The sequence below is a fragment of the Parambassis ranga genome, chromosome 20, assembly GCF_900634625.1.
Source record: "Parambassis ranga chromosome 20, fParRan2.1, whole genome shotgun sequence".
In the NCBI taxonomy this organism is placed as follows: Eukaryota; Metazoa; Chordata; class Actinopteri; family Ambassidae; genus Parambassis; species Parambassis ranga.
In genome coordinates this window covers 7,200,710-7,214,926 of record NC_041040.1, presented here as the reverse complement: position 1 = coordinate 7,214,926, position 14,217 = coordinate 7,200,710, and the positions used below count along the sequence as shown (strand labels likewise).

Here is a 14,217-nt window from a genome sequence, read left to right as displayed (position 1 = left end):
TATTATGTTACTTCCTGTTTTATTTTGTAGTCACTGCTTTCCCTCTCGTTTCTTGACTTCCCCTTCCTCGTGTTCTCCCTCCTCCACCCGGTGATCACCTGCTCCGTCCTAATGTGTCTCACCTGTGTCTCATTGTCTTCCCTGCTCCCTGTGTATATAGCCTGTGTCTTCCCCTCACACGTTGCCAGTTCGTCTTGTGAGTTCCTTCGAGTGTGCTAGCCTTTCAGACAGCCTGTTGACCCATTAAGTATTTTGTGTTTTAGTATTTGTCTTTGTGGTTTTTGCTCTTCAGTGTTTTGACCCTTCTAGTTTTTGGATTACTGTTTTTGCCTTCGTCTCTTGTACATTTCTTCGCTGACTGATTGCCTGTGTACCGAACCTTTGGACTGTATTAAAGGACCTTGTTTTTGCCTGCCGTCACTGACTGTTCTCCTGCATTTGTGTCCGATCCTTAATAAACCCAGACACCCACAGCCCCAGTGGCCTAATGGATAAGGCACTGGCCTCCTAAGCCAGGGATTGTGGGTCTCATCTGGGGTGGTTGTCAGCAGAGTGTGCTTGGCCCTGGATCTGTCTCTGGGCATCTTTGACATAGAAAATGTAATGTTATCAATATTTCTCCGCTACAGTGCCACCGGCTGGAGGGTTTGTGTCTCTCAGTTTTGATGGTTCATTTTTATATCGTCTGACCACTCACTCTAATTCAAAACTCAGACTTGTGTGTCCAAGTTAGATTTTAGTTGCTTCAGCCTGGTTTTGTCTTTGTATCTGGTCCAAAATACACTAACTTTATCAGTAAGCTCCACTACAAACACAAACACTGTGATAGTCCACCAGAATGATTGCACTGTGTAAGTGAGAGCCTGTCTGTTGCACAATGAATAGAAACTGTTTATTCTATTTGCACATCTACCTCACCTCTAACTGTGCCTTTATATCTTATGATACTACTTCTAAATTTAGCCCCATGTCAAAGCATGCTTTCCCTTTTCCTCCCGTCTCTTCCTCAGCCCTACTTTGCTCAAAGCCATGTTTACAAATCTGTGAAAGCAGGTGGCGCTCTGCTTTTGGGATTCACTGACAATGCCAGCTTACATGCCATATTTGTACAAACTTATTTTTAACAGCATATCTTTAAATGTTAGAAAATCATCCGGGTAGAGGGTAAGCATAATGCCTTTAGTATGGCTTATTTTTTGTGCATGATGCCTTAAAATGTGTTAAAAACAACAACAACACAAAAAGAAAATCTTTTATTAAAAAAAGAAAAAGAGAAAAGCATGTGTGGCATGTTGTCATTATTTCCTGGACCTGAAAGCCTGGCATGTATTGTAGGTGTAATAGGATTGAACAAGGCTCAGCTACGCCCCCTGCTGTGTTTGCAGTTTTTACCACTGCAATGCACCAAGTGTGTGTGAAGAAGGAAAATGAGCATGTTATCTGTCATTACCAGAAGTGAAACACACAAGAATATCGAAATCTGAAACACAACCCAACAGTGTAGGCAGCATAAAAACACCAGAGAAAGGTTTTAGCCAGGATTTTATAAAAAATAAATTGATCTCCATTGTAGAAAATATGAACAGGTTGAAATAATCAATAAACATTTTAAGATTCAAGTTAATAATGTTTAGTTCAATTCTCATTTTTAAAATTGAACAAGCAGTAGCTGTTTTTGTTCAGCAGGGGGCACTAAAAACACATCACCAGGATAGATGAACAATTTATTTCATTTTGTCTGTTTACTTTTGTTTAGTTTTGTCAGAACTCTGAATTTTCTTTCACTTTTGGAGTCACTTCTCAGTCTGAGCTGGTTGAGGAAGAACAAAAACAACAGACATTTCAAAGGAAAGAATATTGAACTGATCGACTGAACCTGTGTGTGCATTGAACTGATATTGACCTTTGACCCTGTTTGTGATTATAAGAGAATCAGTCACACAAACACACCATTAGATGATGGCTTAATGGAAAAGCCAGGCACATATTTAAAGATGCATATGACCTAAGTCATCTTTTCATCGTCTTTCTTCTGACAACAAAGAAAGTTACTCTCCAGGAGACTTCAATAATGAACCTGTGGTCAGATGATGAGGTCTTAATTAGGGCCCGAGCACCGAATGGTGCAAGAGCCCTATTGAAATGCAAGCGTTTCTTATTATTATACTTGATTATTCTTCCGGCTACGGCATCGCGATTTTGACCCCCTGAACATGCTCAAAAACTCACCAAACTTGGCACAAAATTGTCCCCCGACGAAAATCGCAACTTGCCACTGTCACCATCGGTGGGCGTGGCCACATGACTCTGCAGCGCCCCCTGCAGTGTGAAAATATTCACTGCAAGTGCTAAAGACTTCAGACTCGATACACTGATGTATCACCTCGTGACAAGAACTCCCCGCGGTTTTTTGACCTCCCCATAGGGGACTTGCTCCATTGGGCTGAAAATTGGTGCACTTCCCTCTAAGGGGTCAAGGACCAACAGTTATCAAAACCGCAGCACTTCGTCATGCGGTCTGGCTGTTGCGCCACCGCGAAGTTGACCCTTCGCCAACACACAGTTTTTGTGGCTGTACCTCCCACATACTTCATCCACTGTGGATGAAAAAAATCAGGCATGCTGAGCCTGTCATTCTGAACAGATTGATATAATTATATGCACATGCAGGCGTGGCCACATGGCTCGCCAGCGCCCCCTACTTTGACATGTGGGTTGCACTTTCACCTACACACACGGAAATTGGTATACATATGTCACACCTGTAGCCTTGCAAAAAAAGTCTCTTGGAGGTATCCTCTAAAACGCACAGGAAGTCCGCCATTTTGGAAAACCCACGCCATTTTGCATTTTTTTCTCCCCACACTCCTCCTAGTGGATTTGTCCAATCCATCTGAAACTTGATCTGGTTACTCTTAAGGCAACCAAAAGTTATCAAAAATGCAGCACTTCGTCACGGTCTGGCTGTGGCACCACCACGAAGTTGACCCTTCACCAACGCACAGGAAATAGATGTATTTTTGGCTGTATCTCCCACATACTTCATCCTATGTGGATGAAACATCGGACATCGGACCCTGCACAGAATGACATGCTGATATGCTACAGTCACTGTGCCACATACTGGCCAGAGGACCTGTCTTTTCTACATGTGTGTTTTGCTGTACTCTTCTGCCCTGCAGACCACAGCCCGTGCTGGTACAGCTGGGCGAGAGGTCTTGGGACGATAGGAGAGGCGGCGGCTGCTGGTCCCGCTGACCGCAAGGGCTGCGAGAGCCCGTCATCGCTGCTTGCAGCTTTAGTTTAAATTGCAGTTTGTTAGCATTTCATAGAAGATGTATGGAAACAATCATACTGAGGTTACAACACAATGACTTCATTCATTTATATATAGTATTAAAGAAAGAAAAGTGTCCCATTGGAACGTGTCAGACTGCTCTGGTCGGTCCTCACCTTCTCTCTTTCTCTCTGCCTCAGGTCCTCCTGTGTCTCCTCTCTTTGTAAAGCTGAGCTGCAGCTGACAGAACCTTTTCATTGTGTCTGTTAGAGGAGGATAGTCTGTATGCAAATATACAGGCAGACAATGCTCCACTCTAGCAGGATAATAACAGTACTTCACTATATACAGCCCTTCACTGTCTTTGATTTAGACCACGATATGGGCCTAATAGTGTGTCAGAACTAACACTAAAATTCAAAATGTTGTCTCGTTGGAAGGTGGAATGTAGCCCTGCATTTACACTACTTCTGGTTTTACAGGTGTTTTAGAACTCAGACCTCTTCATCACTGCACCAAAGAAGATGGAAGCACTGTAACTTTAGAGCTGAACCCAGAGAAGAGTTTTACAGCAGAACAACATTTGGAGTGTCACTTAAAAATGACTCCAGATTTACCATGAGTGTTACTCTGGTAACAGGAGCATCTAAACACTGCAAGTCTGTAAATTTAAACCAATTGAAGTAGGTGACAATGAGTCATTTATTTAAAATTATGAGATTGTGAGATTGTGAGAATATCGCTGTTATTATTAACACCCTCTCTACAGATGCCTCTAAAAGTTCACTTCCTCCCTCACAGTGTTGGAGGAGGAAGCTTAAAGACTTCTTTAAAAACTACGGGTCTGTTGGTTTTAACCTCACAACGACTAAACAGAGAAGTGTTTCATTGTTCTGCTGCTGATCAACTGAAATCCTGTGAGAGGACCGTCATGGCAGCCCTGTGTGTGAACCTGCTGACAGTCAACATGTTTCTGAGCGTCTTCTTTCTTCCAGGTGAGCTGTTTGTTCACTTTGAAACATTTGATTGTTCAAAGGACGCACACATGCTGCTGAACTGCAGTTTGTGTATCATCAACACATGTTGTTCATCATCAGTCTGGTTTTACAGGTGATTTGGCTGATTGTCCTGACAAGTCAAAACTCTTCATCACTGCACCGAAGAAGATGGAAGCACTGAGTGGATCCTGATTGCACATCCCATGTACCTTTACAGCTAAACCAGGAGAAGATAAAGAAGAGTTTGACAGCACAAGACCAACATTTGGAGTGTGGATGAAAAATGACAGCGAATTTGTCAATATTAAAAACAATGCTGTCTTCAACAGCAATGAAAGAGTTAACAAATATCCAATGAACATTACTGGAAATCTGAGTAAGAAAAACTGCTCCACTCTGTTTTCTAATTTAACCACAAGTCATACAGACACATACTTCTTCAGAGTTATTAACGGGCCATACATAGCAACAGCTTCCTGTGATCATCTTCAAATAACAGTTAAAGGTAAGACAGTTTGTTTTTATGAGTCTATAATATTATTGTTGAGGATAAAAAGTGAAATGAGTGGTTTGGGTCTCCATGAATGTAACCTTCACTGTGAAATGAAATATCTGCTGTAGGATTATCAACAGTATCAGTCAGAGTGCAGAGCTGAAGAAAGCAGTGAGTTAACACAGAGTTAGTACAGATGGACCCTGCTGACATACTTACAGTATACATGAGGCTGTCTGTATTTTCTGCCTCCAGCTGTCTGCAGTCCTTGTTGTTAATATAAACTTTATACATTTGATATAACTTCATATTTCTCTGTGTCCTCTGTGAACTGACAGATTCTCCTTGGAGTCCCAGCATTCATATCTCAGCTGGTGATCTGAAGGAGAAGCAGTCTGTCTCTATAACCTGCTCAGCTCTCACTCCCTGTCCACACTCCCCTCCTCAACTCACCTGGAATCTCCACCCAGACTCTCACAGTGAAACAGAGGAGAACACAGATGGAACCTTTACAACTAAACTGCAGCAGAACATCACTCTGTCACACACACATGATGGATACAACATCAGCTGCTCTGCCACATATCCTGTGAATGGAGGACGAAACAAGACAGCAGAGACACAGCAGACTCTCAGTGTTTCATGTAAGTGATCCTGTCAGCACATCATGGTTCAGCTGTTTGTGATGAAGAAAGTTCATGTCTGTCACATCTTCCTCAGATGCTCCTAGAGACACCTCAGCATCCATCAGTCCATCAGGTTTGCTGTCAGCAGGTATCTGGGTGAACCTGACCTGCTCCAGCAGAGCCAAGCCTCCCATCAGCAGCTTCACCTGGTTCAAGAACACCACAGATGGACCCAAGAAAGTCCATGAAGGACACATGTACAGCCTGGAAATGATCAACATGACAGACATAGAGCTTCATTACTGTGTGGCTACAAATGCTCTTGGTGATCAGACGTCTTCATGGGCTCATTTGAATGTTTCAGGTAAATAACTGAACTGAATCTGCTCTTCTCTGTTTTTCTTTTGCATGATGTTAAACATACTGAAAAGTATTTTTATTGTGCTTATTAGTTTGATTGCCGTTGCTAGGCAATCAAACTCTTGTTCTTCTACGTCTTTATTATTATTATTATTATTATTATTATTATTCTTCCGTACGTTTTTTGGCTCAGCATATCTTCAGAATGCATGGGCCGATTCAAACCATTCAAACATCAAAAGATTCAGCTCATTCAGGACATTCCCGGAAACCTTCAATAATAATTACAAATATTATAATATTAAAAATATTAAACATTTTCCACCCTCAAATTAACATTGGAGTCAATGGGAGAGCCCTTCAAACCATGCATTTTGCAAAATGCTACTGCTCCTACAAATATTAAGTTAGAGAAACCATTCGAGGCTTAAAATACTTCCAACGTCTTGGTCTTCAAAAGTTGTATTCAGAATTTGGAAGTTCAGCTCCGTCTTCAAATGATAGGGGATTAAAGATGAAGTGGTTTTTGAGGTCTCTTCTGAGTTTAACATTAGTGTGTATTGCGTGGAATGTTGGGAGCTAGAGTGGGTGAGTCATCGCTCAGAGTGCGGGAGGGAAAAAAATTAAACCAGTTTCTGCGTTTCTATCCTGCTGTCACGTCTGCACCTTTTATCTGACAGGGATAATTTGGCCACCAGTTCGAAGGAAAAATGGTCTGGGTTCTGTTGGTGTCGGTCTTAAAACTCAACACCAAACAGTTTTGCCTGTAGATCGAGCTGTTCGGGGAGAGTGCCGGTCATTCCTCCATTAAGACATAATGTAAAACCAAAAACAGAGAAGCAGAGCTGCCATATTCTCTAACTCGCCGCCATCTCCACATCTTCGACATCCCAGACATAAAAATCGTACCAGTTGTAGAGCAACTTCTTGGGATTCTGACGGTGTTCTTATTTTTCGTCTAAAGTCTTCGGTTTGGAGAATATGAGACGTTGTTCGGAGGGTGGTTTTACATAGGAAATGCATTAGGAGGGGGAAAGAGAGCTGCAGTTAGGGGCAGCTGATAAACATTCCGGTTGCCATGGATGCAGGCAGGCAGGCAGGCAGGCAGGGCTGTTACCATGGTGACATGCTGACACACTAGAAGCATACAAAGCGGCCATATTTGTAGTCTTTATCAGACTTTAAGCATTATATCTGTCATATTGATCATCCTTCAGCTGTATACTACTTTTCCACATTCAAATCACACAGCCTGAGCTTCTTATAGTCTTATGGTATTATTCCACCCTCAGACCTTTCATATGGTATATTCACAGGCTATTCTTTAAGGTCGTGACTTCATACTGTTCTTGTCTTCAGCTGTTTCTCTTTCATATCTTCATAATATTAAAACATTTTCTACTTTTCCAGATAAGAGCTTCATCTTTCTAAATTCTTAACTGTGTTTCAGCAAATTAAGTTCAGATTGCAGATTCTCCAGCAATTCAGAGCAATCACTCACATCAGCATTCAAAGAAATGCTTCAGCTGCGGCAATCAAACTTGCATTTTCTTCAGGAAATGCTTTTCTAGTTATTCTTATTATTATTCTTCCGTACGTTTTTTGGCTCAGCATATCTTCAGAATGCATGGGCCGATTCAAACCATTCAAACATCAAAAGATTCAGCTCATTAAGGACATTCCCGGAAACCTTCAATAATAATTACAAATATTATAATATTAAAAATATTAAACATTTTCCACCCTCAAATTAACATTGGAGTCAATGGGAGAGCCCTTCAAACCATGCATTTTGCAAAATGCTACTGCTCCTACAAATATTAAGTTAGAGAAACCATTCGAGGCTTAAAATACTTCCAACGTCTTGGTCTTCAAAAGTTGTATTCAGAATTTGGAAGTTCAGCTCCGTCTTCAAATGACAGGGGATTAAAGATGAAGTGGTTTTTGAGGTCTCTTCTGAGTTTAACATTAGTGTGTATTGCGTGGAATGTTGGGAGCTAGAGTGGGTGAGTCATCGCTCAGAGTGCGGGAGGGAAAAAAATTAAACCAGTTTCTGCGTTTCTATCCTGCTGTCACGTCTGCACCTTTTGTCTGACAGGGATAATTTGGCCACCAGTTCGAAGGAAAAATGGTCTGGGTTCTGTTGGTGTCGGTCTTAAAACTCAACACCAAACAGTTTTGCCTGTAGATCGAGCTGTTCGGGGAGAGTGCCGGTCATTCCTCCATTAAGACATAATGTAAAACCAAAAACAGAGAAGCAGAGCTGCCATATTTTCTAACTCGCCGCCATCTCCACATCTTCGACATCCCAGACATAAAAATCGTACCAGTTGTAGAGCAACTTCTTGGGATTCTGACGGTGTTCTTATTTTTTGTCTAAAGTCTTCGGTTTGGAGAATATGAGACGTTGTTCGGAGGGTGGTTTTACATAGGAAATGCATTAGGAGGGGGAAAGAGAGAGCTGCAGTTAGGGGCAGCTGATAAACATTCCGGTTGCCATGGATGCAGGCAGGCAGGCAGGCAGGCAGGCAGGCAGGCAGGGCCGTTACCATGGTGACATGCTGACACACTAGAAGCATACAAAGCGGCCATATTTGTAGTCTTTATCAGACTTTAAGCATTATATCTGTCATATTGATCATCCTTCAGCTGTATACTACTTTTCCACATTCAAATCACACAGCCTGAGCTTCTTATAGTCTTATGGTATTATTCCACCCTCAGACCTTTCATATGGTATATTCACAGGCTATTCTTTAAGGTCGTGACTTCATACTGTTCTTGTCTTCAGCTGTTTCTCTTTCATATCTTCATAATATTAAAACATTTTCTACTTTTCCAGATAAGAGCTTCATCTTTCTAAATTCTTTACTGTGTTTCAGCAAATTAAGTTCAGATTGCAGATTCTCCAGCAATTCAGAGCAATCGTTCACATCAGCATTCAAAGCAATGCTTCAGCTGCGGCAATCAAACTTGCATTTTCTTCAGGAAATGCTTTTCTAGTATAAAATTGTTGCCTACACAAAATTTCTATTGATTTCTGATATTTTGCTTTTTAAAAATGTTTTCAGTTCATGACTGTTTTGTTTTGTTTTTCTTTGAACAGACAGTTTTCAACACACAGCTGCAGTTGTTGCAGTGATCGTTGTCGTTGCTCTCGTCTGTCTGGCTCTCTGTGTTTGGTGAGTGTTCTACATTAAATCTACAGCTCCTCACAGTGAACCTTCAGGTCCTTATTGTGTGACTTCATGTCAGTCCTCCTTCAGGGCTTCAATAACTAACAACTCTCTTATGTCTTCCAGGAGGTTTAAAAAGGGTCAAAGTCAACCAGAGACACTGGTGGGTACATTTTACTCTTACATTGTTGTGTGTGTGTCTGCTCACTGTTTGGTTTTCATGTTGCCGAATAGGTTAAATGTTATGAAACACTGTGGTTGGAAACTGTAAGGCATCAGATCACAGAGACTGTACACACCACACAAGAATACTGTTCATTTTTGCAGACGTGCAGCAGTTCTTCAATCAGAAACTTGTTGTATGCAGTCTGTTATTCTCTACATTATTTATCAGATCCAGCTCACAACTTTTCATGTAAAATACGTTTTGTTCCTCAGAGTCAATCGGCTGCACAGCTTCCTCTTCAAACACCAGCAGCTGGAACACAGGATGAAATCCTCTATGGAGACATCAGCATCTCCAGTCAGAGACCTGGACCGTCCTCTGTCTCAGTGCAGGACAGTGGACAGCAGCAGGACACAGTGTACGCACAGGTCAAAGTCAGCAGCTGCCCACAGCCTGCTGATGCAGAAGAACTCTATGCTCAAGTGAAGAAATAATCAGTTCCCTTCACTTCCTGTTTTACATTTTAATGTTAAAGGAAACATTATGTGTTGACCACAGTGACTTCTTTGTCTTTGTACCAGTGAGAAATGTAACAACTATTAAGAAACAGTCAGTCTGAGTTCCTGTGTAATCCTAAAAAGATGTTATACTTCTGTCGTCTGCAGAAGCAGCTGCTGTAAACATGAACATGACAGAGGACTATTAACATGTATGAATCTGTAATCACTTGAGTGGAACCTTTTGGGTTCGAGTCGCCACATGCAGCATACATGCTGAGGATCATCAACAGTAAAACCACAGACTCCCTCACAGCCCTCTTTGTTTCTACCTGCAGCTGTTTGTGCAGTGAAGTGTGATATTCTGTTGGAATATTTTCCAGATATCTTACAGCTGGTTTCTAGTATTAGTTCTTCCATGAAAATGTGATGGTATCAATATTTTTACTTGTGTAAACATAGTTGTGTTATTGATGAAGCCTGCAATAATTAAACTTGAAGACAGAAACAAATTTGGGCCTTCAGATCCTAATGATCAAGTTTGTATCCTGACTATTCAAATTCCAGCCTGGAGTCCCTTGGTGTAGCACATCTCCAGAGCAATCTTAGCTCTTTCTTCTTTAATGAATCTTTCAAGCCCCTCCAGATTGGGGTACTGGCCATGATGGAAAAGAAAGTAACAACCAAAACCCAGTTTGTGGACGGCTCTTCTGTTGTATTTTCATTTATTTATTTTATCTTTACTTTCATTTTTTCACCTGGCGGTTCACTTCAGTGCAGGAAAAAACTCTTGGGGCTTCAGCAACATATGAAATTCAGCTACACCACAAAGAGAGTGGTCATTCCTTTGAGGATAATAATGCCCAAATTCTAGACAGGGAGGACAGATGGTATGAAAGAGGAGTCAAAGAAGCCATCTATGTGAAATTGGAAAAACCCTCTCTGAACAGAGGAGGAGGGCTGAGGCATCAGCTCTCACCTGTTTCCAACTCTGTTCCTTCATCCCTTCCTAGCAGACTTCACTCCCATTCAACTCTAACGATGGGCCGTCAACTAGTCCTGCACATGGACTAGACACAGTTTCTGGTCGTTACCTGACTATTAACCAACTATAGGGATCTTAGTCATGTGAGCTCCTGCAAGATCCACCCACAGAGGTCCTGAACACATAAAACTCAGATTCCCAACCAGAATAGAACTGAAGAAGAATGACTATGCCCTGGATGAATGAGAGCATCAACAGATATGCTGTATGAAATACATTTTGTAGTATGTAATAGGTGCTGAAAAGTTGTGCACAAACTGTTTTCACAGCCCCAGTGGCCTAATGGATAAGGCACTGGCCTCCTAAGCCAGGGATTGTGGGTTCGAGTCCCATCTGGGGTGGTTGTCAGCAGAGTGTTTGGCCTCAGGCCTGGGCATCTTTGACATGGGAAGCCGCTACAGTGCCACCTGCTGGAGGGTTTGTGTCTCTCAGCTTTGATGGTTCATTTTCATATCATCTGATAACTCATTCTAACTCAAAAATCAGACTTGTGTGTCCAAGTTAGATTTTAGTTGCTTCAGCCTGGTTTTGTCTTTGTATCTGGTCCAAAATACTCTAACTTTATCAGTAAGCTCCACTACAAACACAAACACTGTGATAGTCCACCAGAATTATTGCACTGTGTAAGTGAGAGCCTGTGTGTTGCACAATGAATAGAAACTGTTTATTCTATTTTCACATCTACCTCAACTCTAACTGTGCCTTTATATCTTATGATACTACTTCTAAATTTAGCCCCATGTCAAAGCATGCTTTCCCTTTTCCTCCTGTCTCTTCCTCAGACCTATTTTGCTCAAAACCATGTTTACAAAACTGTGAAAGCAGGTGGCGCTCTGCTTTTGGGATTCACTGACAATGCCAGCTTACATGCCATATTTGTACAAACTTATTTTTAACAGCATATCTTTAAATGTTAGAAAATCATCTGGGTAGAGGGTAAGCATAATGCCTTTAGTATGGCTTATTTTTTGTGCATGATGCTTTAAAATGTGTTAAAAACAACAACAACAACACAAAAAGGAAATCTTTTATTAAAAAAGAAAAAGAGAAAAGCAAGTGTGGCATGTTGTCATTATTTCCTGGACCTGAAAGCCTGGCATGTATTGCAGGTGTAATAGGATTGAGCAAGGCTCAGTTACGCCCCCTGCTGTGTGTTTGCAGTATTTACCACTACAATGCACCAAGTGTGTGTGAAGAAGGAAAATGAGCATGTTATCTGTCATTACCAGAAGTGAAACACACACACACTACTTACAAGAATATCGAAATCTGAAACACAACCCAACAGTGTAGGCGGCATAAAAACACCAGAGAAAGGTTTTAGCCAGGATTTTATAAAAAATAAATTGATCTCCATTGTAGAAAATATGAACAGGTTGAAATAATAAACTTTTTAAGATTCAAGTTAATAATGTTTAGTTCAATTCTCTTTTTTAAAATCAAACAAGCAGTAGCTGTCTTTGTTCAGCAGGGGGCACTAAAAACACATCACCAGGATAGATGAACAATTTATTTCATTTTGTTTACTTTTGTTTAGTTTTGTCAGAACTCTGAATTTTCTTTCACTTTTGGAGTCACTTCTCAGTCTGAGCTGGTTGAGGAAGAACAAAAACAACAGACATTGCAAAGGAAAGAATATTGAACTGATCGACTGAACCTGTGTGTGCATTGAACTGATATGGACCTTTGACCCTGTTTGTGATTATAAGAGAATCAGTCACACAAACACACCGTTAGTTAAATTGGATACAAGAAATGTGGCTATTTGTTCTGACTAAATTAGCTCCGCTCTGCCTCGTCTTTTTCTCCTTAAGACCCACAGCAGAAGTAGTTCTAAGTCACATTGTAGGAAGGAGGTGTTACACAGACATGTGTTCAGACAGTCAGCAGTGTGCTACATTGTGCTAAGTTTATGTTTCACATGAGAAAATATGTGTGGTTGATGAACAGAGAAGGATAAACTTTAGTTGTGGTTTGATGTGAAAAAACAAACTTTAAGTTGCTTTGTTTCAGAGGTGAGGCTCAAGATGACGTTAGACTTAAAGGAACGGCATGCATGGGAGTTTAAAAACGTGTTAAAGTTAAAAGGAGAAGATGATGGCTTAATGGAAAAGCCAGGCACATATTTAAAGATGCACATGACCTAAGTCATCTTTTCATCGTCTTTCTTCTGACAACAAAGAAAGTTTTACTCTCCAGGAGACTTCAATAATGAACCTGTGGTCAGATGATGAGGTCTTAATTAGGGCCCGAGCACCGAATGGTGCAAGAGCCCTATTGAAATGCAAGCGTTTCTTATTATTATACTTGATTATTCTTCCGGCATCGCGATTTTGACCCCCTGAACATGCTCAAAATCTCACCAAACTTGGCACAAAATTGTCCCCCGACGAAAATCGCAACTTGCCACTGTCACCATTGGTGGGCGTGGCCACATGACTCTGCAGCGCCCCCTGCAGTGTGAAAATATTCACTGCAAGTGCTAAAGACTTCAGACTCGATACACTGATGTATCACCTCGTGACAAGAAAAAAAGCCTCTTGGATGAAAATTCCACGACGTACAGGAAGTCCGCCATTTGGAAAAAACCACACCATGTTCCAATTTGCACTCCCCGCGGTTTTTTGACCTCCCCGTAGGGGACTTGCTCCATTGGGCTGAAAATTGGTGCACTTCCCCTTAAGGGGTCAAGGACCAACAGTTATCAAAACCGCAGCACTTCGTCATGCGGTCTGGCTGTTGCGGCACCACGACGTTGACCCTTCGGCAACACACAGTTTTTGTGGCTGTACCTCCCACATACTTCATCCACTGTGGATGAAAAAAATCAGTCATGCTGAGCCTGTCATTCTGAACAGATTGATATAATTATATGCACATGCAGGCGTGGCCACATGGCTCGCCAGCGCCCCCTACTTTGACATGTGGGTTGCACTTTCACCTACACACACGGAAATTGGTATACATATGTCACACCTGTAGCCGGCGGCTGCTGGTCCCGCTGACCGCAAGGGCTGCGAGAGCCCGTCATCGCTGCTTGCAGCTTTAGTTTAAATTGCTGTTTGTTAGCATTTCATAGAAGATGTATGGAAACAATCATACTGAGGTTACAACACAATGACTTCATTCATTTATATATAGTATTAAAGAAAGAAAAGTGTCCCATTGGAACGTGTCAGACTGCTCTGGTCGGTCCTCACCTTCTCTCTTTCTCTCTGCCTCAGGTCCTCCTGTGTCTCCTCTCTTTGTAAAGCTGAGCTGCAGCTGACAGAACCTTTTCATTGTGTCTGTTAGAGGAGGATAGTCTGAATGCAAATATACAGGCAGACAATGCTCCACTCTAGCAGGAAAATAACAATACAGCCCTTCACTGTCTTTGATTTAGACCACGATATGGGCCTAATAGTGTGTCAGAACTAACACTAAAATTCAAAATGTTGTCTCGTTGGAAGGTGGAATGTAGCCCTGCATTTACACTACTTCTGGTTTTACAGGTGTTTTAGAACTCAGACCTCTTCATCACTGCACCAAAGAAGATGGAAGCACTGTAACTTTAGAGCTGAACCCAGAGAAGAGTTT

General features: G+C 41.6%; 1 non-coding gene across 1 annotated transcript; it reads left to right on the top strand.

The window, feature by feature from the left end:
* Positions 1–10,906: 10,906 nt before the first annotated feature.
* Positions 10,907–10,979, top strand: trnar-ccu (transfer RNA arginine (anticodon CCU)). Its single transcript has one exon. It is a non-coding gene; the product is annotated as a tRNA-Arg (tRNA).
* Positions 10,980–14,217: the final 3,238 nt, after the last annotated feature.